Source organism: Amblyomma americanum, chromosome 2, assembly GCF_052857255.1.
Source record: "Amblyomma americanum isolate KBUSLIRL-KWMA chromosome 2, ASM5285725v1, whole genome shotgun sequence".
In the NCBI taxonomy this organism is placed as follows: Eukaryota; Metazoa; Arthropoda; class Arachnida; order Ixodida; family Ixodidae; genus Amblyomma; species Amblyomma americanum.
The window spans coordinates 101,475,886-101,501,956 of record NC_135498.1 but is presented as its reverse complement, the minus strand read 5'-3'; the positions used below and the strand labels follow the sequence as shown (position 1 = coordinate 101,501,956).

Sequence of the window (26,071 nt, the reverse complement as noted above, 5' to 3'; positions counted from 1 at the left end):
TTAATTAGCTCGCCAAAAGAAATTCGTGGCGCTGACGGTGTCACCATAAAGTGGCGGTTTTTAGCACCGGATATGAGATCACTTTGTGCGAGTTTGATAATTGGACAAAGAGTAAATACACTGAAAATTGGGTTAATAACTAGAAATACATTTTGTCAAGTTTTTGTGTTTTATATTACTTTAACAAAACCAGCTTGTTTGCCCTGGATAAAAGGACTGTAAATCAAGTAAAACAAGAAGACGCCACCAGAGGCACTGGCTGCTTTTTGCATCGAAGGACTTTGCGCGTGTCTGTAAACATTCTACGACCTAGCACTAAACACTTATGGCTACTCTCTATGTATCTGAGAGCGGCTTTACGGAAGCGATCCGATCGAACCATTGCACTCTATATGCGTTCGTTTCTGTCCCAATTCAAGATGCGTTCATTTCACATTTAGCAGGCAGTGCGCATCGTCAGTTTGTAGAGAATCACCGTGCGTGGGCGCCAGGTGGCGCCACGTTCTCGTCAACAGCGCGCACTCCTTGCTCGCCGTGGCCAACCAGCGCGCTAGGAGCGACGGGCGATGGTTGGCGGTAAGCAATAGCGGTACGCGCTATGCTAAATGTGTCTGATATCTTGCGCATGCTGTCACAGCGTCGCAATATCTCGCGCTCGAGTTCAGATCCATAAGTAAGGGAACGTCACTGATCAGTGTTCGGTTCTGCGCTGTCGACGTGACAGTGAAGCATAGCTGGGTCAGCTGGGCGTTCACACGGTTGTTGAAACCATACAAACAGCGCTGCCAGCCTTGGCATGAACGAGTTACAGAGAACAGGCAACCATGGAGTGCAAACTTCCGCCACGTGCTAAGATAGGCTGTTTTGATTAGTCGCCCTGAGTCTCGTCATTGGGAGAGAGAAATGGGAATGGGAAGCTGTGCTAAAATCGAGTTGAGGGCAGCATTATGTTTCCTTGTATTTTGAGATTTCTTCATTGAATAACTCCCGTTCCTATGCATCGATTCTCGTAATTCTTTTTGAGTCAGCATGTGTGACACAGAGAATCCCTTTGAAGCGTAACTGGAATCCGTTCAAACGGTGTTTAGTAGCCTTTTAAGGCTCTCCAAACTGCCCAAAATTCGACACTCCTCATAGTAGGAGACTTCAACACTAGCAGCCACTTCTGGAGACATTCAAAATAAGACAGGAAAGACAGGAAACTAGCCACAGCTGTCACAGATATGGATTTTACTATTCTAACGAACCCACGGTATCCGGCTGGACTGCACAAGAGTGTATCTAGAGACACATGGCAGCACCTCACCGTAATGAGGAAGGCGGGAAACTAAGAGTGGTGCAATACAGGAGACAAAATGGAAATGCCCATCACATTCTGGAGATTAGCCTGGAATACAACAAGTCAAGTACACCGATAAGCCAAGCTAAACTAACAGAATAGGAGACATTCCGTAAAGATAGTGCAGAGGCGCTTCCACCAATCAACAGTAACTATGACGACTGGGCCTCCTCACTGCTTCAATACAAGGACCAGCCAACCAAAACACTAAAGACCTCAGAAGAAAACCCGGCTATCGATAACCACATGCTCCACCTACGTGGGGTGCGGAGAAGCCTCACTAGGAAGTGAAAAATCCAGAAGCATAATCGCAGATTAAAACTTAGAATAGCAACGCTCACCGAAAATCTGAAAAATGCGTTGGAACTCGCTCGTAATAACTGGCTCGCCAAATGCGACTCCCTCAAGGGGAAGCTAGATGCTAAAACGATGTGGAACCTTCTCAGACTCCTTATTCACCCCCTTAGAGCTAAGGAGAAAGAAAGCAAAAACCTCCAGCTGGCATTAGACGCCCTTCGAGGCTCGGGCCAACAACTCGCATTGGAGCTTGCGAAACGATACATCTGTAACTTGCAGGACCCACCCTCCAACACAGAATACTAGGGAAAAAGCAACCCTGAGCCCGATGAGGAGTTCACTTTACAGGAAGTTCAGGCAGCACTCATGCAACTGCGGCGATGAAGAGCTTCTGGCTTAGACAAGGTGACGATGGAACTCACTGTTAACCTGGATACTACAGCACTTAGCAACTCACGGACTACTACAACAAATGTTGGAGAACAGGCATCATTCCACGAGCTTGGAATATTGCTAATGTGAATATCATTCCTAAACAAGGCACAGAAGACAGCATAGCGAACCTGCGCTCAATATCGCTTACATCGTGCGTGGGAAAACTTATAGAAACGGTGGTTCACAACCGCATGTCAAACTATCTCGAAGATCAGAGCCCCTACCAAACACTATTTTCGGTTTCGAGTTCGTCTATCAACGCAGAACATCATTCTTCAACTCAGAAAGAAGTTATCGATCCTAAATGAAAAAACAAGAGCAGAGCTATTCTGACATTAGACTTGAAAAGAGAACTTTATAACTTAAACTACTCCAAAATGCTGGACAATCTCCAAGCAGTTAACTGCGGGACACGGACATATGCTTACATCCACAGCTTACTCAATTAACAGGAGGTACAAATCAACATCGGAGCGCAATACACTAATAAAGTTAAAATGGGAACAAGAGGTACCCCGCAAGGAGCGGTGCTCTCTCCACTTCTCTTCAAAAATAGCCATGATAGATCTTACCTTCCAACTAAATCAGATTCCAGGCATACATCATGCGTTGTATGCAGATGTCATTACAATACAGACCACAACAGGCAGTATGGGCACTATAAAATTCTCTCCAGGAAGCGGGAACAATTGTTCTAAATTCAGGGCTTTTTGTAAAATGACCGCGGAAGAACCAGTACACCATAGAAATCCAGATCAACAACACCCCAATGCACGAACTGGAAATACTCAACATTCTCGGCCTTCATATCAACAACAAGGGCAATAATTTTCTCTCACTACGAAAGCTAAGTAACGTGAGTGAACAAGTTGCCCGAATAATTACCCGAATCACCGCCAGGAAACGCGGTGTGAAAGACAATAACACCCTTCGCTTTATACAGGAATTTGTTATCAGCCGTATAGTATATATTGTGGTGGAGTGCGCTGGGTAAATCGCCCTAGAATATGTCGCACACCCCTCCTAACACCGAGGACCCCCGACCTCTCTCTGTCGACGCGCCAATACACCGGGTCAGCAGCCGAAATCTTGGACTGCCCCCTGAGCATGGGCTATTGGAGCATGGGCTATGGGAGGGAGCACCATACCCTCGCCTCAAGAAACCTAATGTAAAGCATCTCGACACCACAATTAGAATGGCTTATAAAAGAGCGATGGGACTACCGATACCAAAATCAACCAAGCGACTGGTCCACTAGAGGTCCACAAAACCATCGACGAACTCATCGAGGCACACTTCACGGCTACACTCGTCCGACTGGCAACGACCCTGACATGGAGAAGGGTCCTCAGTAACCTCAATATTGAGTGCTCCCGCAACCTTCTTGCTAAACAAGCCACCCCAAGCGCCCGCAGAGGATGCTTCAAGGCTACACGCCGTGCAAAAAACATGCACCCGACGTACCCCCAGGCGCGAAGACAAGCAAGGGCAAAGGGAATCCACAAACACTACGTCATGCAAGAAGGCGTATTCTACGTCGATTTCGCGGGTCTCGAAGGTGTACTAGCTGCAGTTGCGGTTGTCCACAAAGGTCAGGCGGTCGATGGACTTACAGCAGTCAGTCACAACACAATAGCAGAAGAGGTGGCGATAGGTCTCGCGGCCACACATTCCGCTTCCAAATACATATTAACAGACTGAAAAATAGCAGACCAAGACTTCATTAAAGGTAGGATTGTCCCGCTTGCATCCTTCAGCCTCCAAAACAGACAAGCTTAAGGTGACTTCAAAGGGTATATGTGGATACCTGGCCACTAAAGCATAAAGCGGAACGAGTTCGCACACAACTCAGCCCGAGCTTTTCTCGCCCTGGACCCCGTAAGATGTACCTTGGAATTGGGCCAGTTTGATCCACTCACAACATACAAAGAGATACTGCAGCACCTCAGATTATGTGGGAGACATTCCTCACCTCCCAGAAACCTGAGCAAACATGATGAGAGTTAACTCCGTAGGCTACAGACTGAGACATTCCACAGTTCTTATACATTACACGCCATAAACCCAGATTCAATCGAATCAAACTGAAGATTTTGCGGGGAGCAGGCTTTAACATAAAAAAACCAAGCCATTGATATTATAACCCTGCCAAAGCGGGAGGGGTGGGAGACGGCACTTTCTAGTTCGGAAGAATGACATCAACTTCAGCTTATCGAACGAGCAAGAGCAGTAGCGCATGACAATAGAATTCAGTACTAAGGACACCACCCTCCTCTTCCCCAGTTTCTACCTGTACTACAATAAATATTTCCATCATCATCTGTCTCGCAACTCGTTGGTCACCTGAACGGCGCTGTAATGAAGGGATAAAGGAGGGAGTGAGAGAAGAAAGGAAGAAAGAGGTGCCATAGTGGAGGGCTCCGGAATAATTTTACCACTTGAGGACATTTCACGTGCACGGACATCGCACAGCACACGGGCGCCCTTTGCGTTTCGCCTCCATCGACACGCGGCCGCCGCAGCCGAGTTCGAAACCAAGAACTCCGGCCCAGTAGCCGAAAACCCCAATACTGAGCCACTGAGGCGGGTGCAGAGCTGCGCAGAAAAAACAGATTCAGGAAGAAGGTTTCTATACCCGGGAAAGTGTACGTCGAAGGTATTGTCGACATTAATGCCGTGAAGAGCCGCGAGCCCGACTGTGATAGTGCTTTATGGAGGTGGCGGTAGGGGTGGAGAACCAATGTCCTCTTCTTCCTCGAGGTTGGTTGTTCCGAGGTCGGCTCCAGCCAGGCCCTTCTTCTACCTTGAAGTACTGAACAAACTCCCGCCAGTGCCGGAGTGTGTCTGATGGTACGGTGTGCGATAACGGATCGATCGCATCCTGCAGGGTGCCAGGAAGGTGCCTGTCCAGGGAATGAAGTGTTCTTTTCGGTACCGCGTCAAAAGCAATGCAACTCCACAGAAGATGTTCGGTCGTGCCTCTGGCCGAGCATGCCGGGTACGGAGAGGTCGGGTTTGAGTGCGGGTTTATGAGGTGCAATTTCCTGATGGCAGAAGTTGACCAATCCGGCCTCGGCGCAGAAGTACCGCATCTACCCTTCGGAATGTGCTTGGTGGGCGGCGATATAGTTGTTCAGGGTTGAGTGTGTGCTGGAGAACACAGCGGCGATAGCGTTTTGCTTGATGCCATGTCTCGGGCCTATGCATGGGAGGCGACGACGGATGGGCAAGGTCAGCAGGAACCCAAGAAGTGGAAACGAGTGTGGATCTATGCGAAGGTGCGTAAAGAGCGGCAGCGCACGCTGCCTAGTATGCCTTTTCGTTCCCAGTGATTCCTTCGTGAGCAGGATGACTATAGCATTTGACAACTCCAGTGTAGCCCTTTTCTGGCAGGCGACGGGCTCCTCTTCGAATAGTGTTAAGAACGGCACAGTGTTAAGAACGGAATAGCATACACCCCTGCACGGCAGGCGGTGTTCGCTACTTGTGAATCAGTGTGAACGTGGTAGGTGCAAGGAGCCAGATCCTGTCCTCCTACTATTCGAGTAATGGCATGGCTTATGGCAATGAGCTCCAAATTAGTGACAGCGTGTCCCTCAGAAAGCCGTTGAACAATAGTCGTGACAAGCTATGGCGGCACAATGTTGGAAATGAGCGGCGTCTGTGTCTAGTTGGATGGCTCCTTCCTCGGCTAGCTTGTGTGACATCCTCTCGTGACATTTAGCGGCAGCTTCGTGCCTTTGCGGATTAGCTCAAGGATCTGTATGCAGCGTTCAACGGTAGAGGTGTTGTACCGGCGATATTTTTTCTGCTGCCTGACCACTGCTAATGTTTTCAAGGGCCTGTTTAGACAACAGTTGCTCATCTAAGAGGCCTGCACTCAGATATGTGTACAGGAGATCACCTGGACACGCCGAGTACAAAAGCTAAGGCCTCTATGTCAACTTTCAGTCAGGAGGACAGCATCAGTTCTGTTTAAGCAGGTATAAAAGAACAAAACAGGTCAAAACACTGGTTTTTGCAAAAAAAGGAGGTCGTGTAACTCCTTCTGTGATTAAGAGTGTATGCCGCACAAGCATTCTAAAACTCCGCATATCACTGCTGAACGGAATATGCTATTCTGGGAAATGCTCCGTGAAATGCCTGCCGCGACATGGGGACTTGGACATGAGAAAGATGCCTTTAAAGCATTTCAAACCAGCCAGCAACAACAGCACGAAGACTTCAAGTGTTCGCAGTCAGGTCTTCACTTGAGCACCGCGAAACAGTTTGTTTGCGCAACACCAGATGCTCTAGTCTCTGCAGCTCCTGTGGCAAGGATGTAGTTGGGTTTAAATGCCCGTATTTCGTACGGAACGCAAAGGCTCTGGCAGAGCTCACAGCTGACAATTCGTGCCTTTGCATCATCAAAGGCGCCGTGCAGAAGTGAAGGCACCATGCTTATTATTTCGAGGTTCAGGCTCAAATGGCAGTGTGCCAAGCGGCCTACTGCTATTTTGTCATTTGGACTCCCAACCTTCTTTACACACAGATAATCATGAAGGATAACGAGTTTTGCAATAGCATGATGGCTACTGCAAAAAACTTCTTAAAGCCATCCTTCCAGAGCTATTTCGCCGCTATTTTACCAGACATCCAAAACTACATATGCGATGGCCAGTGAGAACGCCTAGTTCTTCCCCCGTGGGACAGAGACGGGAAAATGATTGCATGTGACAGCAGCTCCTACCAATATAAATAGCTTCATTTTTCATGTGTCGCCTTGAAGAAAGCGCCAAAATCAAAATGTTCGTATTTCCCTTAATGCAAAGGTGCCAAGGATACCGCTGAACCTTAACGTTCCTGAAGCAAATAATGACAGCACAGCGGTCTACACTTTTCCTTCCTCACTGGAACTGTTCATCAAGACAGCTAGCAACCAAGGATGGTGCAGAGTGCGGGGAGTGACATTTGAGAGTTTGTGTGTGCCAGCCATGAGTGGCAGGAATAGAGAGTTTTGAAAGCCTACACTGTTGTCTACAACATTTCTGCTCCATTATGACTATTATCCAAATAAATACAAACTGCAGTTAGGCCCCATACCTCTTGGACATATATCTGCAGTGCTCCTACTCATTAGACTGTATCAGCACTCATGCGGCCTGCACTTGGGAGCCACAAGCATGCAAGGCCAAACTGCCTTAATACCACTGGTTGCTCCTATGTGAGTTAGAATAATACCGAGGCCTGCGCACAAGTTAACACTTTTATGTTCGATTCCTGCGCCTGTTTTGATGTTGAAAACACTTGTAAATTATTATGAAGTCGCATGCTTGGCAATTCTGAAAGCGTGAAAAGATGCTGTACCGCAGTTTATTATACCTTAACATAGAGGACGTGGAAGAAATGGCTTAGCAAGTTTGTATTTTCAGGTCGCTTTTAGATGTTAATTCTACCATATCTTCAAGCACTTCTCCAGAATGGAAAGCCTGCTGCCCCGCAAAAAGCCCTCAAGAAGAGTTTACCACTGATCCCAACGTTCCTTCTCAGCTGTACAGTGACCCAGAAGTTGCATTGTTGCCGTGGGAATTCAAGTAGTAACTGAAGAGAAGTTTTCATATCTTTCTGTTAAAAATATCCCTCTGCTCTGAAGGTTTTAGGAAATGAATACAAGTGCACCTCCACTTGTATTTGTATTGTCGACAAATTCAAGGAGTTCACAGGATTTTATATTAAGCAAAGCACAGATATTGTAAAAAGTCACTCGCAATCATTCAGTCTCAACCATGTCACGACATGCTTCTAGTGTTACGCTATGGAACTTGAAAGGTTTCGCTATCAATCAATATTCTACTCTTTTTACTTTCACATTGTCTCCACAGCAAGTTTCCTCTCAGCCATCTAATAGTGACAACTGACATGCACTCGTTTCTAAAAGCACGGTTTCTGCCATAACAGCACAGATATCAAATAACAGAAGTCAAGGTAGAAAATAATCAAACAGCTGTAAAACAAAGTGTTCAACGTTTGGTTATTTAGCACAATGTACTAAAACCGTTAGTCTCCTCCATGAGACATGCATAAGTGATAGCAGACATTACGTTTTTCATCAAGCACGCTATTTTATATTCAAAGTAATGTTTGCTGAGATGCTTCCTGTAGTTGTCTCACTTCGTTTCTGGAATCCCAAGAAATTCAGCCATTAATGTTCTGCACATGCTACGACAAACTGAAAACAACTATTCCATACAGTGTCGAAGCGTGGTAACATGGGTATCGCAGTGGCACCTGAAGCGTGTGGTACTTGGTATCACTAATCCTCGGGCGTTGCTACACCGTTTTCACCATGGTTCTTTACTCCTGCAACTACAAGTTGCAGAGAGCACAGCACACTGTCAAAATTTTCTCCAGTGATGTCAGTTTATACACCTCACGAAAAACAACATAGTTAATAGGTACAGTAGACTTCAAGAGCGCAAACGTATTTCTGATAATACCAATAATTCGCTCCACGTGGGTCCTGACTTTTGCAAGCTTCCGTGTTCCTTACACATTCTCAGGGGACCGCTGCTTTTTCGCTTTCGTGTAGGCTGGGACATGGAGACGCGTACAATGAAAGCCAACACTGTCCTCTATGTTCAACCCCCCATCCACCAGGAAAACATCACCAGGGACCAAGTTGTCCAATAAGCCACAGTGCTCTTTAATATGCGAATCGCTGACCTGGCCTACCCACATTCTGAAATGTACATCACAACAGCTTGAGATGCAATTCCAAGTAGATACTTTGCAGTGCTTCTTCCTTCATATGATCACCGTGTTTCACATATACAATGTAGAGACGATGGCTTTTCAATCTTTACCCCAAAGCCGTCGATATTTACTGCGATCTTAGGCCCAAATGAATCAAAGAATGCTTGTTTCATAGCACGCTGCAGTGCCCCACGCTCTGGCTAGGTAGGTTATCTCAGATTTAAGACGACAATAGGCACCATGCAGCCGCTTGTCAAAAATACGCGACAGTGTAGCCTTCAGAAATGTTGAAGTCGAATGCCTGGTCAGTGTTCTGAATGTTCACTTTGAACCATCATAAACAGGATAAATTCCTGAAACTTTTATATAATGTTATTGGTGCCGTGGGATACAGAACTTTCCAGGAAGCTAAGAGAACAGTGAACTTGCCCATCCCCGTGTAGAACATGACCTTTTTTTCACAAACCCTCAGTGATATTTCAAAAAAATTCAAGCCGCTCTTCCTCACTACGGGCAGCATGCAGGCGCCGATTCAGTGAGATACACTGTTGCTCCAGCACCTGAATGTCCTCCATGGACATCTCTGTTTGCACTGCAACACCTGTAATGAAACCGTGTTGAGATTTAGAAGGGACGCAATCAACTTTTCTATCCACCGAAACGCTTTACAACGCTCTCGCAAGCTATTCGTCTACAAGCCGAAAGGGCCTTGATCTTCACTTTTAGAAAGCAGAAGCAGTGTTGGTCGGCCTGTATCATTTTCGTCAGCCTTGGCTTCTCCAGTCGTGGGTGGCGACAGGGGCCAATCGGCGCAAGGCTGGATGGCCGTCGCCGTCGCGTCGGCCTCGGCACGACGTTTCTTGGCTTCGGCTTTCCGCTTTTCGACTTCCGCTCACCGCTTTTAGGCGCGTCGTTTTTCATTGCGCTGGTTTCGAGATGAATCCGCGTTCTTGGTGCTGCACCCGCAAATAAGCTACGGGGCCCATTCGCGGTTCGTCTATTCCAACAACTTCGCTGGTTTCCCTGAGAACGCAAAAAGAATGACTAAGTTAAAAAGCTAACCTTTTGTTTCTCTGCTACCGCGCTGTCAACATTCAGAGGTGATTATTTACCTGTAATGAAGTGCGCGCCACAGCCACAAACTTCGTCGCTTCGTACTCAACTCCTTCCTGCGCTCACACTGATGCTCTACTATCTTCGGTATTGAGAAGCTGCAGTTCGTTGGGTTTTCCTCCCGCGAGCTTCACCGCGGTTTTAGCAACCAAATATCGCGCGTATGGCCATGGTGACACCACGGCTTTGAAGACGACGTGTCAGGCCTTGAGAAGTGTTTTTTAGACCTCTGTGCTGGAAAAAGCGAGTTAGCAGCGAGAGTTCGTTGGTGATGTTTGGCGTTGACAATGTGCTGCCATAGGTGTATTTCCATAGCCCCTGAGCGACGATATCTCCAGTTGGTACGCATGGCGTTAGGGTCAACCCCGACTATAACGCCGTCCCGTTATATATCCATGAGAAGTGTTCCAAAAAGATATATCCACTCAATATGTCGCAGTAGCGAGCGATCGGGTATAAACCGAAAAAACCAAGGCTTTTTTGTCGCCATCTAAGGTAAGGCGCACTCTCACTACCTCCTACATCTGCGTACACCCCGCGGAAGTATCAAGCTCGATGTGGGCTGCGCGCGAGAGAGCAAGAACGCGTGCCTGCCCAATGGCTAATGGAGCCTTAGATCGCCATCCTGGCCAGGACGTCGGCGCTTTATGGAAGCGATGTAGTGAGGTTTGTACGCTATTAGATTGGGCCTATTAGTGTCAGTCTCCTGAAGTAGTATAGCTAGAGTAAGCGTCGGCGTGATGGTCAGTCTCCTCCAAAGTTCTGCTTGTTTGTGACGGATTCCCAGCCAGTTTAACTGCAAGAACCATATAGTGCAGTTCGAAGCTAAATTGTCATGAGGTTTCGCCCTATGCCCGCCATTATTAAACTGGAAGGTGCGCGGAAGTGAAGGTGATGTGTGCCCAATTCTGGGCTCTTTATTCGGAGAGACATGTGGATTCCTAAGAGTTGAAGCATTTGATTGATCATCTCGGCAGGGACCATATGGTCAATATGCTTGAGCTGGTCTTCACTTAAGTGTACCGTGCTCGAGCGATGTTTCTCAATATGCGTTCCTGAGCCGTGTTGTGTAGCACGGATAGCTTCAGCATAAGCACAATGTATGCATGCTTGCTTTTGTGCCGATGTAGGATTCTCAAATGATGCTGTTGGGGAAGAAGGAGTGGTATTCCTAAGACTAATGCTCTCAGATTGTGTGGAGCGTTTGTGCGCATCTTGCCCTTCAGTTTTATGTTCTCTGCCTCGTGTCTTCGCTAACGGATTAATTTGTATAGAAGGGACATCTCATTAACAAGCACAATGGGCTCCGAGGCTCGCTGCTGTGTACTGGCAGGGATCTTGAGCATATAGTAGCCGACTTTTCGTTGCCACGTAGAAACTCGGCTTGTTGCTTGCGCGACTTTCGTAGCGATACTCGGATACGGCGACAGTGCCGTTTCTCAGGGTTTTCGTAGCTTGTCATGAGTAGGGCACTTCGGGTCTGTGGCTGCATGGCGACTTTTGCAACTTCGGCATAGTAGTTCTGTCGGAAAAACCTCGAGTATGCAATGTGCCTGGCGAGACCAGAAGCATCGACGTGGGTCCACTAGTGGACCTGAATTTGAACTGTTCCGAATAATCAGACATGCGTCACATATAACAGATTTCGGTCCATAAGGTTGTATCGGCAGGAGTATGCTGTATAGATGGATTTTTCAGGGAAGTCTGGAGCTCTCAGAAGTGATGAGAGCTCCTTCGTTCTTGCGCATGGGCCTGGCGTTAACTATCTTGTAGGAGTAGCATGAGAGGTTGGCCATGAGCTATTCTCTTGTTAACCCGTTGGCACGATATATGACACTGCAGATCTGGCCGGGGCGAATGGTTTCATAAGCCTGTATAGGTGTTGCCTTTCTAGAAATCAAGAGGGACTGTAGTCCGAGAAGATGGTCCCTGGAATCCGTATGCAATATGTCGACTGCAAATTGATTGCTTCGTTCAACAGGCTGTGCTCAAAGCCTGAGTGAAAATGAATTTTTTGAAGCTCGTCGACAGTGGCTAGGTGCAGCCAATGTGCGGGGAGTGTGACTAGTTGTCCAGGTGAGGTTAGCATAATTATCAAAGTGTGTTTAACACTTACTGGATCGGCAGCTGTAGCTCTGTCCTTTCACCTAAGGGGCTTGCTATCATCCTCTTCATAATGTTCATATTCAGCAAAGCGACCGATTCTGCCCATTTTGGTGAACATGGGCGCCAAGGCAGAGCTCTGGGAACAAACAATTCAAGGGCACTTTGACGAGCTAAAGTACGCAAGGTGAAATCCTTTCTGCACCACTTTGACTTCCTCTGCGCGCTCGCGCTGCGTTGATGGGGAAACGGGAGCGCGCTAAGGAGGCATGCGGCTGCGTCGACTGCCAAGGAACGTCTTCCATGTGCGACGAAAGGGATCACGTGACAGTGGCGCCCCTCTCGGTGCATGCGCAGTGCGAGACCGCCGCATTTTTTACTTCTGGCTACTAGTGACTTGGGTACTGGTTAATGTTGGCTATAGGCTGCTCGCTAAAGTTTCGATTATATTCAGTTTCTATTGATCACGTCATTTGAGTGACAGCTATAGTGTGACCGAACGCCGCACACCGTGAGTATGAGGCATTAGAGGATTTCACCTTAAAATGCGCATCGGCGTCTGCGAGCGGCCAAGTTTTACGCCGGGTCGTTTGTTCACAAAGCTCACGGTTTCTTGAGCTATCTCTGAATTGCTTAACCCCATCCTAGGTAGCTTGGAAAATTCCGAAAATGGAGAAGTGCAAGATCCTAAACTGAGAAGGGTTAGTTCCAGGCATGTTTCTCTTTGAAACGAGAAGTAATTGGAGACTGGTATCGCCCCAACCACTTAGCCGGAGTCTTCAATCGTCATGCTTGCGTCGGCGTCAAGCGCAGCGATAGATTGCGCTACGTTATCTGTGCCGCTGCGCAGCGATTGTGCCTCGGCGTCCTGCCGAGGCTGTCAGAGAACCATGTTGGCGGCATCGGCGTTAGCCATATCCGATATATACGGATGCTTTCCTGGGGTATCTTCGATACGGAAGCATTGAAGCCGTAGTTCAAAGATGGCGAGGAACACGATGGTTGTGGCCCAGTCATTTTTGGAAGACTAGCCCAAAAATGTTAGGCGAAGAAGCTTCAAAAAGCCGGAGTGATGGTAACGTGCGCCCGGTCGCGACGGCTGCTTGCAGCGCCAGCATAGAGGCGCCACCAAGAAAACTGTTAGGCTCACCTGCACCTGCAAATGATTGAATGGCTTGGCGGCGGCGAAAGCAACAAGCGTGCTCGGCAGTCGTCGAACAGAATGCCTGCAGTTCTTGGCTGCGCTCAATTCGAAGCTGATAGCAAACTTTCGGGATAGGGTGTGGTAAGTTACCCCAACACTCTTTAACAACGTAGAATCGGCTCCATGTGGATGCGATCAATCGAGATCGATCGAGTACCGCCATGCATCACAAAGCTATAAAGCCGCGCGCCGACAGCTTTGAAGAATGAACAAACAAATAGTGCAACGATTCGCGGCATTACTAGCTGCCCTCTGAAAGAAGCATCGACCCGATGATTTAAAACATATAAGGTGACTAGAAACAAATAAAATGGACTCGCACAATAAATACCGAAAACTAAACATTTTGACATTTGCCTGTCTGGTTGGGTTTGAAGGCTTATAATAAATTGCACATCTCAAACCAAAATTTTAACTTTTACCCAACGTTTCGAAGCCCACTCGGCTCCTTCATCAAGGGTGACTGAGGGCAGTAGCTAGCGTTTTTTAAGTATGGAGAGGAGCGGGGGGGGGGGGGGGGTGAAAAGAACGACAGCCTTGTCGCGAAAGGCGCGGGAAAAGGGGAAGGGGTTTAGGCTTTTAGTCACGCTGGCGCACTGCAGGGAGGTGTTTGTGAAAAGGGACACCACGTCGAAGGAGACAAGGCATTCGTCGGCATCAAGGGTGGCTTCAAAAGCCGACGAATGCCTTGTCTCCTTCAACGTGGTGTCCCTTTTCACAAACATCCCCGTGAAGCTTGCGGTGATCGCTACCCGTGACGCCCTACAACGCGACGACACACTCAGCGCCCGAACCCCGCTGAGTGCAAATGATGTGTGCCGCCTCCTGGTGTTGTGCCTATCAAACACATACTTCTTGTCAAACGGGAAATTGTACCGAAAAGGGAAAGGAACACCAATGGGAGCATCCACCTGTGTCGTCATGGCCAATTTAGCAATGGAACACGTCGAACAACGAGCCCTCAACTCATTCCACCCGAAACCAAAGATTTTCCTCAGGTATGTCGACGACTGTTTCGCCGTCATCAAAAAATCTGAGACTCAAAATTTCCTTCGTCATTTAAACTCCGTAGAACCTGACATTCAGCTCACGCTAGAGGTTGAACAAGAAAACTTCCTGCCGTTTTTGAACGTCCTCGTGTACGGAAACAATACCCTTCAATTCTCCGTATACCGCAAACCAACCCACTCAGGCCGGTATCTCCACTTCTCTTCGAACCACCCGACAGTCCATAAAGCATCAGTTGTGAAGACGTTGTTCAGAAGAGTTGAGACACACTGCAGCACAGAACTTGACCGAAAAAAAGAACAACCCACGATATTCAAAGAACTCATCATGAACGGTTACCCAAAAGACTTTATTCAAAAAACCATTCGACGTCAAAAACACAACATTCGTGAAGAAATAAACGCACAAAGACCAACACCACCGCCAAAATACGTCACTTTACCTTATGTCGGAGGTGTCAGCGAAACCATCGCCCGAATCCTAAAAAACTCAGGTCTCCAGGTTGTGCACAAGCCCACAAACACTGTTGCGCTTTGCCTACCTGTTCCCAAAGACCGGCCGCCGAGGGAAAGAGCCCAAGGCATTGTCTACCAAATTCCATGCACCGACTGCAACGCAAGCTACATCGGCGAAACCAAAAATTTCAAAGAAAGAATTCGGCAACATAAGAACGATGTCCGCAAATTCGCCAGAGAGCGCATTCCAGTAGCCGAACATTCCGAGGACTCCGACCATAGAATCAACTTTGAAGAAACCCGCATCATCGGAACCGAAACAAATTGCCACAAGAGGCTCCTTCTGGTATCCTGGCATATCCAAACCACCCCGAACAATATCAACCGCACAAAAGGAAACGTGCCCCCAGGATATGCCCAGGGACTTCGCTCTTCAATGCAACGAAAAAAAGTCGCCATGCAGCACCTCTCTGCAGTGCGCCAGCGTGACTAACAGCCTAAACCCCCACCCCCCAATCCCACCTCCCCTCCCCCTCCCCCGCGCCTTTCGCGACACAGCTGTCGTTTTTTTCACCCCCTCCCTCTCCCCTCCATACTTAAAAGACGTTAGCTACTGCCCTCAGTCACCCCTGATGAAGGAGCCGAGTGGGCTTCGAAACGTTAGGTTAAAGTTAAAATTTTGGTTGGAGATGTGCAGTTTATTATAAATAAATACCGAGAGTGCAAACGTAGCGTCCTTTACTGAACATAACAGAACTTTATACGGACGACAAGCACAACTTCTGATCGTGCGCGGCGTTATTAGAATGCAGTCATTGCGTCAGGGACGACTTCATAATCCAGTTCACTTAGCCGACGAAGAACCTTGCATGGGCTGAAATATCGCCGCAAAAGCTTTTCATTCAATTCACGGCGGCGAATGGGCGTCCAAACACAGACTTGGTCTCTTAGCTTCTATTTCGCCTTTCATATTCGTAGGTTGTAGCGTCTCGCGTCGGTCCGCTGCTCCTTGATCCGTAATCGGGCAAGTCTTCGGGCTTCTGCACGTTGAAGGCAGGCGGCGACGACGGCGTTCTCTACTTCGGTAACGTTGGGCAGCATGGCGTCTAGCGTGGTCATGGCCTCCCTGCCGTGGACGAGCCTGAAAGGCGTCATCTGGGTGGTCTCCTGCAATGCGGAGTTGTAGGCGAATACAGCGTCAGGCTGAAAGACGTCACAGCCCTTCTGCTCAGCATCGACATACATGGTGAGCATATCGGCGATGGTTTTGTTCAGGCTCTCCGTGAATTTGTTGGTCTGCGGATGGTATGCAGTTGTTCTCCGGTGGCTGGTTTCGCTGTAACGCAGGAAGGCGTGCGTAAGTGCCGCCGTGAATGCTGTTCCCCTGTCCGTGATAAGCACATCGGAGGTGGCGTGTCGCACAAGTAATCCACAAAGTATTTGGCAACTTCTGCTGCTGTTCCATTCGGTAGGGCTTATTCCAAGGCATGGCGGGTCAGGCAGTTGGCCGCTATGATGATCCAGTTATTTCCAGACGTTGACTTCGGGAAAGTCCATGCCGATCTTCTCAAGGGGCCTTGAGGAGGGTTGAATGAGGTTAAGAAATCCTGCTGGTCCGGTGGGAGGGGTCTTTCGTCGCTGACAATCTCAGCAGGTTTTCACATAATGGGCGATATCGGCAGACATTCGAGGCCAGTAATTGTTTTCTTGAATTCGGCGGAGGGTGCGAGAAAACCCGAGATGTCCAGCTGTCTGCTCGCTGTGTGAAGCATGAAGAACTTCGCGCAGACTTGGCGGAACAACAAGAAAGTGGGCTGTTTTACTCGCTGCGAAGTTGTTCATGAGGACATCATTCTGTACACAGAAGGAAGACAGTACTCACTCGAATGAGGCGGGTGTGAAGAAAGCTTACCTTCCATGTACTCGATAAGGCGTTTTAGGTCGGGTCCGATCGTTGCTGCTGTGCAAAGAGCTGGAGCTGATGGGTCCCATGAAGGCGTCCTCATCGTCGTCCGGCGGTGGTGTATCTACAGGTGCTCGTGACAGGCAGTCGGCGTCAGTGTGCTTGTAAACGACGGTGACGTCAAACTCCTGGTGGTGCAGACTCCATCGAGAGAGGAGGCCGGAGGGGTAGGTCTTTCAAACTGGCAAGCCAGCACAGTGCGTGGTGATCGCAGAGCACCTATCACTTCAGGCCTGCCAGAACCGTATGGATTACTCGCTGAAACGTCGCTGGTGCGGAACAGAGTCCAAATGGCATCACCTTGAACTTTGAGAGGCCATACGGTGTGGTGAACGCGGTCTTCTCTCGGTCATTATAATCGACTTCAATTTGATAGCAGGGGCTCTTGAGGTCCATCAAAGAGAATTACTTGGTGTTTCAGCTCCAGTCAAATGTGTCATCTACTCGGGGAAGGTGATAGGCCTGCTTCTTTGTTATGTTGTTAAATCGGCGGTAATTGACTCACAACTGAAATGCGCCGTCCTTCTTTCTCACCAAAACAACCGGTGCCACCCGTGGGCTCTTCAATGGCTCGATGATGTCGTCGCAAAGCACGTCTTCCACTTGGTCCTGGATGTCTTGTCGTTCTCGTGGCGACACACAGTAGGGGCTTTAGGGAAGATGGTGGGCAGGTTCGTCAGTTCCAATCCGATATTTGGCAATCAGCGTTTTAGCTGCTGCGGTGGCTCAATGGTTATGGCGTCCGTCAATAGAACCGGAGTACCCAGGTTCGAGCCCGACTACGGCGGCCACATTTCAGTGGAGGCGAAACGCAAAAGGCGCCTGTGCGCATGCGGCGTCAGTGCACGTTAATGATTCCCAGGTGGTCGAAATTTATCGGCAGATTACCGCAACGCCACCTTTTTCTTCCTTTGTTCTTTCCATCCTTCCCTTGTTTCTTTCCTTACGGCGCGGTTTGGTTGTTCACCGAGATATGTGAGACAGTTACTGCGTCATTTCCTTTCACTAAAAACCAATTTTTCATCGGCGTTTGTTGGACTTTTGATGACCAAGACAAGCACTAGTTATATATTTGAAGGAGGTTTATTATTTGATCCCTCTATGTTCCGGGGCAAGGCTGGGTTGATGTCGAAAGTTGGCATGTTCTCTTGGTTAGGCGAATCTTCTGCGGATCGGTAGGAGAGGGCGAAGGCATTCGTACGTTGGATAGTTCGTCGAAGAAAGCAATCGTCATTCCTCTGTTAACGGGCCGGTATCCTTCGGTGAAGTTCGTCAGCAGTATTTCAGTGTATAATGGGTTCCGAGCTATTGCGAAATCTGAGCCGCCTTTGTCTCGCTCGTATATCAATCCGCGCACTTTATCGAGATTCCGTGATTGCACTGTGGCAGTGACCTGGAATGATGTGCTCTGGGAACATACCACTGATAGAGCCCATGATACGTTTGTGAAGAATTTTTTATCACTGTATAAAACCTGCTTTCTCCTGAAAACATGTGCTAGGTCTAAGAAAATCCATAAGCCATGGGTATCGTCTGAACTCCTTAACCTGATTAAAAAGCTTGACCAACTTTTTCAGAAGTTTATCAGCAACAAATGCCCTGAGGGTCTCAAAGATTTTAAGACCTATAGAAATCATGTCACCAAAGACCTTCGTGCTGTTAGAAATCGTTATGACTATATTCTCCTAACTTCCTCGAATCAGCAATCTGGTGACGTCTGGCGCAGGTTAAACCAAATATTTGGCAAATCTCCAGAGATGCTTACAAAACTAGATTATAATGGCGTAGAAATTTCAGGGGTGGACTTAGCTAGTGCATTCAATGACTATTTTTTTTCTCTAACATCAGTGTCGTCCAGTGGAGACTACTTGTCTTTCATGAAACATTCCTTCCAACAAACTGCATTTCTTAAGCCAGTCTCGGAATCTGAAATATGGACCACATTTGCCAGTTTGAAAACAGCACGTCCACTGACATAATGGGTCTTCAATTAAAACCTTTAAAATATGTTGTTGACCTAATTGCACATATCTTGGCGCATATATTTAACATTTGCGTTTCTTCGGGGGTGTTTCCTCGGAGCATTCAATGTGAAAAAGTCACGGCAGTATATAAAAAAGGCGACAAGAAGGACCCGTCTAATTACCGTCCGATTTCAATACTCCCCGTTTTTTACAAGGGACTCGAAAATGTCATTCTTAAACGATTGACTTCTTTTACTGATCGCTACTACATCTTAGCTCCCGCACAGTATGTTTTTAGAAAAAATCGATCCACTGAACTGGCGCTCCTTGCTCAGAAAGAACTCATCGTTGAAAATTTTGAAAACAAAAACATGGTCCTTGGTATCCTCCTTAATGTTACAAAAGCTTTCGATTATATTAACCACAGTATACTTCTACAAAAGTTGGAGCGTTATGGTATTCGCGGTATAGCCCACAAGTTAATTTTGTGTTACCTTCAATACCGATCCCAATGCGTTGTTATAAATGGTCACTCTTCTGTCGTCAAACCGGTTAAACTAGGTGTTCCGCAAGGAAGCATCCTAGGTCCTTTTCTATTTATTTTATATATAAACGACATAGTAAACATTGACCCTAGTGCTAAGTACATAATTTATGCTGACGACACGAGCTTATTTTTTCCAGGTATTTCTGGTCTCGATTTGATTTACCATGCTAATCGAACACTTAACCTCGTTAGTACCTGGGCAGCAAGAAATGAATTAAAATTAAATATTGCAAAAACCAAGGCATAGAGATACAGGTTGTGCAGTGTTTCAAGACGCTCGGTGTTATGTTTTTGAAAATTTGTCCTGGAATGCACACATAAATGAGGTCATCAAAAAACTTTCTAAAACTACAGTTTTCGTGCGCCGACATTATTTATTGTTTCCAAGAGCAGTTATTATCATGCTTTACAACTCCTTTTTCTCATCATGTCTTAATTACGGCGTATTTGTTTGAAAAACTACTGCTAAAGACATGATTCATGAGCTCCATTTGCTACAAAAACGTGCCATCCGCACAATATGCAAAGCACCCTATTTAACTCACACGCAGGAGATGTACAAGCAGCTAAATATTGTCAGCGTAGAACTTTTGTATGACTACAGACTTTCTAAGCAATACAGATTAGAAAGAACTAAAGGGAATGATACCTTGAAGTTACTGGCAAATCTTGAAAAACACACTCCTATATACCCAATGCGCAACCAAGATGAATGAAAATTGAGCAAATGCTGTACAGGATATGGAAGCCAAATGTTAAAATTTAGACTACCAACATTGCTAAATGATTTCGCGAGGGGCAGGAATACAGATTTTGGTTCTATTTCATTGAAGAGCCTGGGGAATAATTATGTATAGGACTGAAATGCCACCACGTCTTAAATTTTGAAACTGTTTGCGTATTTACTTTTTCCTCTTTTTTCCTTTTTTTCTGTGTTCTTTACTGCTGATGTCTTTGTATCATGTATTTATGGGTAAACATATATACGCTTCACCATGTAAACTTATAATTTCATTACAATGCACTTTATTTTCATGGATGCTCATGTTTGACTTGTGTTTGTATTCTCCTATCGCACCCATTTTTTTATCTTTATTTTTAAACACTGCATCATGTAGCTGCACACTGCTTGCCATGTATTGGTGTACGGGCCTTAGTCAAGCCTTCTGGCTTCTTGCCCGTGCCCCAAATATCCCTGAGATGTTGAATAAACATTTTATTACATTGTATTGTATTGTATACCGCAGCGGCGTAGGTCAAGGCTGGAGCTTCAGCTGGAGGCGTCGATGACGGGGAGGCAACCGCATGCTGCACTTCTTAGCGGACGATTTCGCCAAGGGTCGGTACTTGAGGGTAGTTAGAAAATGGTAATAGGCGGCACGGCTCTTCCCGTAAAATTTTGCGCATCATAGCCCGCAGATTGCCTCCGAATGCTGTCGAGGGAAATGGCGCGTGCTGCCAAGGTTTATTGTATGGTGGCTGTTTCGCTGGTGAATTCAGCGGCGGTCTTCGGTGGATTGCGGGTCAGACTACCGAAAAGTGTCTCGTTAGGACCACGCATCAAAAGCTCCACCTTCTCTCTTCCGTCATTTCAGAGTCGGCACGTTGAAAAAGGTGCTACTACGAATGCGGTCACTGTCGCTTCCGGGTGCTGGATGCATGACTAGAAGCAGCTGCGCTCTTACTTTCCTAAACATGCTTGCGAATGCCTTGAGGAACTCTCGCTTGAATGATTCCCAAGTCGGCAGAGAGGCTTCCTGTTTTTGAAGCAAATTTTGGCTTTGCCTTCCAGGGCGAAGAAATTGTCGCTAACCGTTGAACGTGGGCGGCACTCGTAGCTGGTGCAAAATAATGGCTGCTGCTGTTGCAGCCATGGCTGACGTTGGCCCTGAGGAGTCCTTCTTTGCTAGCGTGCGCTGGTAGTAGTTCCTATTCAGGTGAACGCTTCAGAAAACGACGGCTGCTTCTTACTTCGTCTTCGATTGGGACGGCTTCAGTGGCTTTCTCGCGATATACTTCTTCGGGACGGCTCGGGCTGCTTTGGCGGCTCACAAAGGGTGAGGGCAACGAGGACATCCGTTAGCACCTGAACAAGGTAGCACGTAAGGGTGAGGGCAGTCCAGGTAGTGAGGAAGACAGCGGAAGTTTCTTCAAAAGAAAATTTTATGGGGCTGACCTGCGCCCACAATGGACTCAATGGCTCGGCGGCGGCATAACTAACAAGTGTGCTCGGCAGTCGTCGAACAGAATGCCTGCAGTTTTTGGCCGCGCTTAGTTCAAGGCTAACAGCGAACTTTGGAGATACAGCGTGCAAAGTTACCGCAAAAGACTGGAACAACGTAGAATCGGCCCCGCCTTGATGCGATTCCTGGAGAAATATCTGGTCGCGTATTGCATCACGAACAAAGCTATAAAGCTGGGTGCCGGCAGCTTAGAAGCATGAACAAACAAACAGTGCAAATATTCGCGGCATTAGAGAACTGTCGATTAAAGACGCCATTTTTAGCTGATTTCTGGAATGCGAAGTTGACATGTTATCGCCGTGATGTCGAGCAAAAGGGTGAGGCATGACGTGACCTGCGTGCTGACGACATCAATAGAACTGCCGCTTTACCGTCGCGGTAGCTAAACATCCCACATTTTCGTCACACTTCTGCTTCGTTTCGAGGGTTCATCGTGAACTACTACCTGTCTTAAGCGGGTGATTAGAGTAGTAAGCACTGGGCTAGCAGACGATGTTTGGTGCCGATATCAAGCTTGTCCACTTCTAGAGGCATGTAAGGTAGTGTTTTGATACCTCAGAATACACAAATGTGCTACCTAATCCAACATTCCAACAGTATATGTTGTCACGAAGCCCCAGGAGTCCACAAGTTTCTAATTCTCTCTTGTTGGCGAGTGTAAAACGTACGAGTTAGTCGTCCTGGCTCCGCATCTCCCAATCTGGGATGGGTTCGTTTTCTACGTTCTACCAAATCGGTTATCCCTATTCTAGTTGGTGGTGACTTCAACGGAGCACACACTGCGTGGGGTTACCCATCGGATTCCTCAAGGGGTTCACACATCCAAGGGAGCTTTTCGGATCATTCCTTTCAACTTTTAAACGACCCGAATACTTCTACCCGCCCACGAGGTGGCCTGTATTCACCTGATTTGACTTGGTGGTTAGGCCCCGGTAACCCGCGTTGGGCTGTTGATTCTGATACTTGGGGTAGCGATCACAGCCCTATTTTTATCTCCCTCACGCCTACGCGTCTACGGAAAGTACGCCGCACTGCACGAATAACATCATGGGACTCTGTACGCGCAGACAATCACTTATCTACATTCAACCCCTCTTCAGCACTCTCTACTCTCTCTGCTGTTCTCACTACTCACACTATTACCACTGCTGTAAATGAAGACGACCCAAACCCGGACATACATCTCTTGAATCTGTGGGCTCTTCGTCGCCAGGCGGATCTTTATGCTACTCGTCACTCGGATGACCCATCGGCTCTTCCTACTCTTCACCGCGCTACCGCACGGGCGCGGCGGTATGCAAAGCGGCTAGGCAGGCAACGCTGGGCTGCATGGTGGGCCCGCCTGTCCTCTACGCAGGGCAATTGACATCTTTGGAGAGCGTTTCACGCCATGGAGCGCCCTTCTCAGGTTGCAGATTACACAGAGAGCATTCGCCTCGCGCTAAATGTGGATGAGGACACATTTGCACAACAAGCGGCCCGTCAATTTTTTATAAATCATGACTGCACCGCTACGTCTCCACCTGACTAATCGGTTACAGAGCCCTCCGATGGGACTACTTCTGACCTCACCATGGCACAGCTGCTGGCCTCCATTGAACGTTTAAAAACTACTACTACTCCCGGGCACGACGGCATACCTAACTGATTATTCCGTAACTTGATACTTGTAAACCCTACTTGATACTTTTAACGAAGTGTGGCTTTCAGGCGTCATGCCGGGAGACTGGAAGCTTTCTATTGTGGTTCAAGTACCCAAGTCACGTCAGCCTCCAGTATCTCTCTCGGCCCTTCGTCCAATTTCCCTTACGCCTACCATCTGCAAGCTTCATGAAAACATTCTAGCCGCACGCTTGTCATGGTGGCTGGAATCCCATGATTGTTACCCAGATTCCCAAATTGGTTTCCGCCCACAAATTGGAACGGAGGACGGCCTTGCTACTTTGGCTGCTGACGTGCTTGACCACTCTCCGCAGAGTCACCTTGCACGAACCGTAATCGCTACAGAAATAAAAAAGGCATACGATAACATCCTTCACTTTGCCAATCTTGCCTCCCTTCAAACTCTTGGACTCCCTCACCGGTTCCTCCTCTCCATTCACGCCTTTTTAGCAAATCGAACCTTCAGCGTGCCTGTCCACGGAAAGCCCTTTGATACCTTCACTTCCAATAGAGGAGTGCCGCAGGGCTCCGTTCTCGCCCCCACATTAATTAATCTGGCCTTAATTCCTCTTATTCGAGCCCTAGAGTCCATCCCTTTTATCCGCGTGCTTGTGTATGCCGATGATATAACCTTGTGGTGCTGTCATCCAGATGCGTCTATTCATCAGTCGGTCCTTCAACACGCGCTGGATGTATTGACATCTCGCCTCCCACCTCTGGGTCTAACACTCTCTCCTACTAAATCATGTTTCATTCGAATTGGAAATAAATCCGGCTTACGGAAAGCTCCCCCTTTAAATTTTACGGTACATAATTCTCTGATTCCTCAGGTAGAAACTGTTCGCATTCTTGGTCTTCTCCTCCATAAATCTGGGACTGGCACCCCGTGGCTGACAGCCACCCGAAAATCGGATCACGCTGCTCTAGGTCTGATTCGTCACATAGCTATGCGCTCTGGTGGCGCACGTGCTCATACGGCCCGCCAGCTTGTGCGCTCTATCCTTCAGCCACGGATAGTTTATCAGGCACAATTTCAACCTCTCACTCGCAGACAGTGGGATTCCCTTGAAGCTATCAATCGTGAGGCTATGCGCGTCATAACATATCTGCCTCGTTTAATACCCATACCTGTGCTACAGGAGTTCGCCCAACTTAATAAACTCAGTGAAATCATCGACCAACCAACGGGTTGCAAATAGAGCTCGGAAACAGTCTCTCAAACTTCATCGTTTAAAGACACTTCCACCGTGGTCCTATTGCCAGCTCACTGACATTCGCCCCACTGTTTCCCCGTCGGTATCAGCAGCGTATCAGCCTGAAGGGTGCATATTATACACGGATGCATCACATTCTGCAGAGAGGGGAGTTACTGCTGTGTATAGTCCATCTCATCCGCATCTCAACTCTCGCGCGACGTATACTCCGGATACGTGCACTCCCCTGGCATTGGAACTTCAAGCCATTTTTAATGCCATTGCTTCCCTTCCGCTCGTTCCAACATTCAATACAGTTCATATTTACACCGACTCCCGCGCCGCCCTTAAACAGCTTAAGGCTGTTCGACGGACGTTCCAGATTTCACAATCAATTCATGTGCTTTTTCGCAAAGTATCCATGTCCTGTGCGCATACACTGGATTCGCGGCCATGCCCAGGATCCACATAACATTTAAGCGGATGCTATGACTCATCTTCATACATTAGACGATCCGCCACCTTCCCCTCTTCCCCCAGATCCGGTTCTGTCCCATGTTTCCGATTCCGAAGTTCTGCGCCAGCGAACACGCGCTCTAATTCCTCCGTGTTCGCACCCTCTCCCCCGTAGTCTTACTCGGCAGGAGGGGGTATCCGTGCGCCGGATTCGGGCAGGGGCGGCTCTGACACCATCTGTCTGTCATCGGTGGCGTGCCAAAGATCTGCCAGCACCTGACAGGTGCCCTCACTGTAGCGCTACACAGGACATTTGTGATGTGCGGCACTTGTTGTGGACGTGCCCAGCGACGGCTGCTATCAGAAAACGGCTCCTCAGGGAGGTGGGCCTGCGGTGGAACCGCGAAAGTGACTACGTGAAGTGGACTATGGACAACCGTTTCATTAACAACCTCTGCGACTACCTCAGCGCAACGGTTCTTCACTCCTTTTAACTTTCAATCCCGTGCATTTCTTCCCCCCCCCCTTCCTTTTTTCAACTTATGCCTCATGGCACACTTCTCGCATAAAAAAAAGAGTTAGCCGGCTAGCTGTGGGGCGCATGTCAAGAATACTGATCCTTTTCGGTTAAAAGTGAATTGAATTCGAGCTACTTTGATTGTTTTTTTCTTACAAACCGAAAAACCCAAAAACTACTTCTAAGGACCTCTACAGTGTTCTTCCAAGAAAAGCTTCATTATCTTGGCCACATTTTTCCGCCGGCAGCACTCATACCTCACCTGTACTAATGAAGCACTTGTGGTAGCTGTGAGAGACCCATGGAGGATGAAAGGTGAACGTGGTCTTAGTCAAAATGTTTTCTATATTCGCTCCACGGCAGATGATTGAGTGGGTTGGTGATTGGGCGATGGTCATGTGACAGAATACCATTTATATATTTGAGCCCATATTTGTTAAATAAAAATTTAGTAGCCCGACCTCTTCACTGTCTTCTTCCCTGTTTCGTGCGTGGGTCTGCTTTTAGACTCGTAATAAGCGAGTAGCTTTTACTAGAAATTCTTTAGCATAAATATTTCTATTGAATACTTATCGAAAAAGGAAGCAATCCAGTTGCTAGTACAGTCGATCCCAGTTATAGAGAACCTGACGATCACGCTTATTGCTTTCTTAGAATCCTAGGTTCATAGTATGCGGACTTGCCATGTTACAGCCAAAAGTACAAAATCAGACAGTGCAAGTATTGTATGCGGGTATATTTATTTAATGCAGACCCTACTACGCCGCTTTCCAGCTCTCTACAGCAGTAAGATACAGCTGCTAGAAAGCGCTGCTAAGAGTAAGCAGCCTTAGAGATGA

At 47.6% G+C, this 26,071-nt stretch overlaps 1 protein-coding gene across 1 annotated transcript in view; it reads left to right on the top strand.

The window, feature by feature from the left end:
- Positions 1 to 5,299: 5,299 nt before the first annotated feature.
- The window catches only part of LOC144118877 (uncharacterized), a 43,278-nt gene continuing 22,506 nt past the window's right edge, over positions 5,300 to 26,071 (top strand). The window contains exon 1 of the mRNA XM_077651660.1: positions 5,300 to 5,350. The gene's annotated coding sequence lies outside the window, so the exon portion shown is untranslated. The remainder of the gene's footprint in view (positions 5,351 to 26,071) is intronic.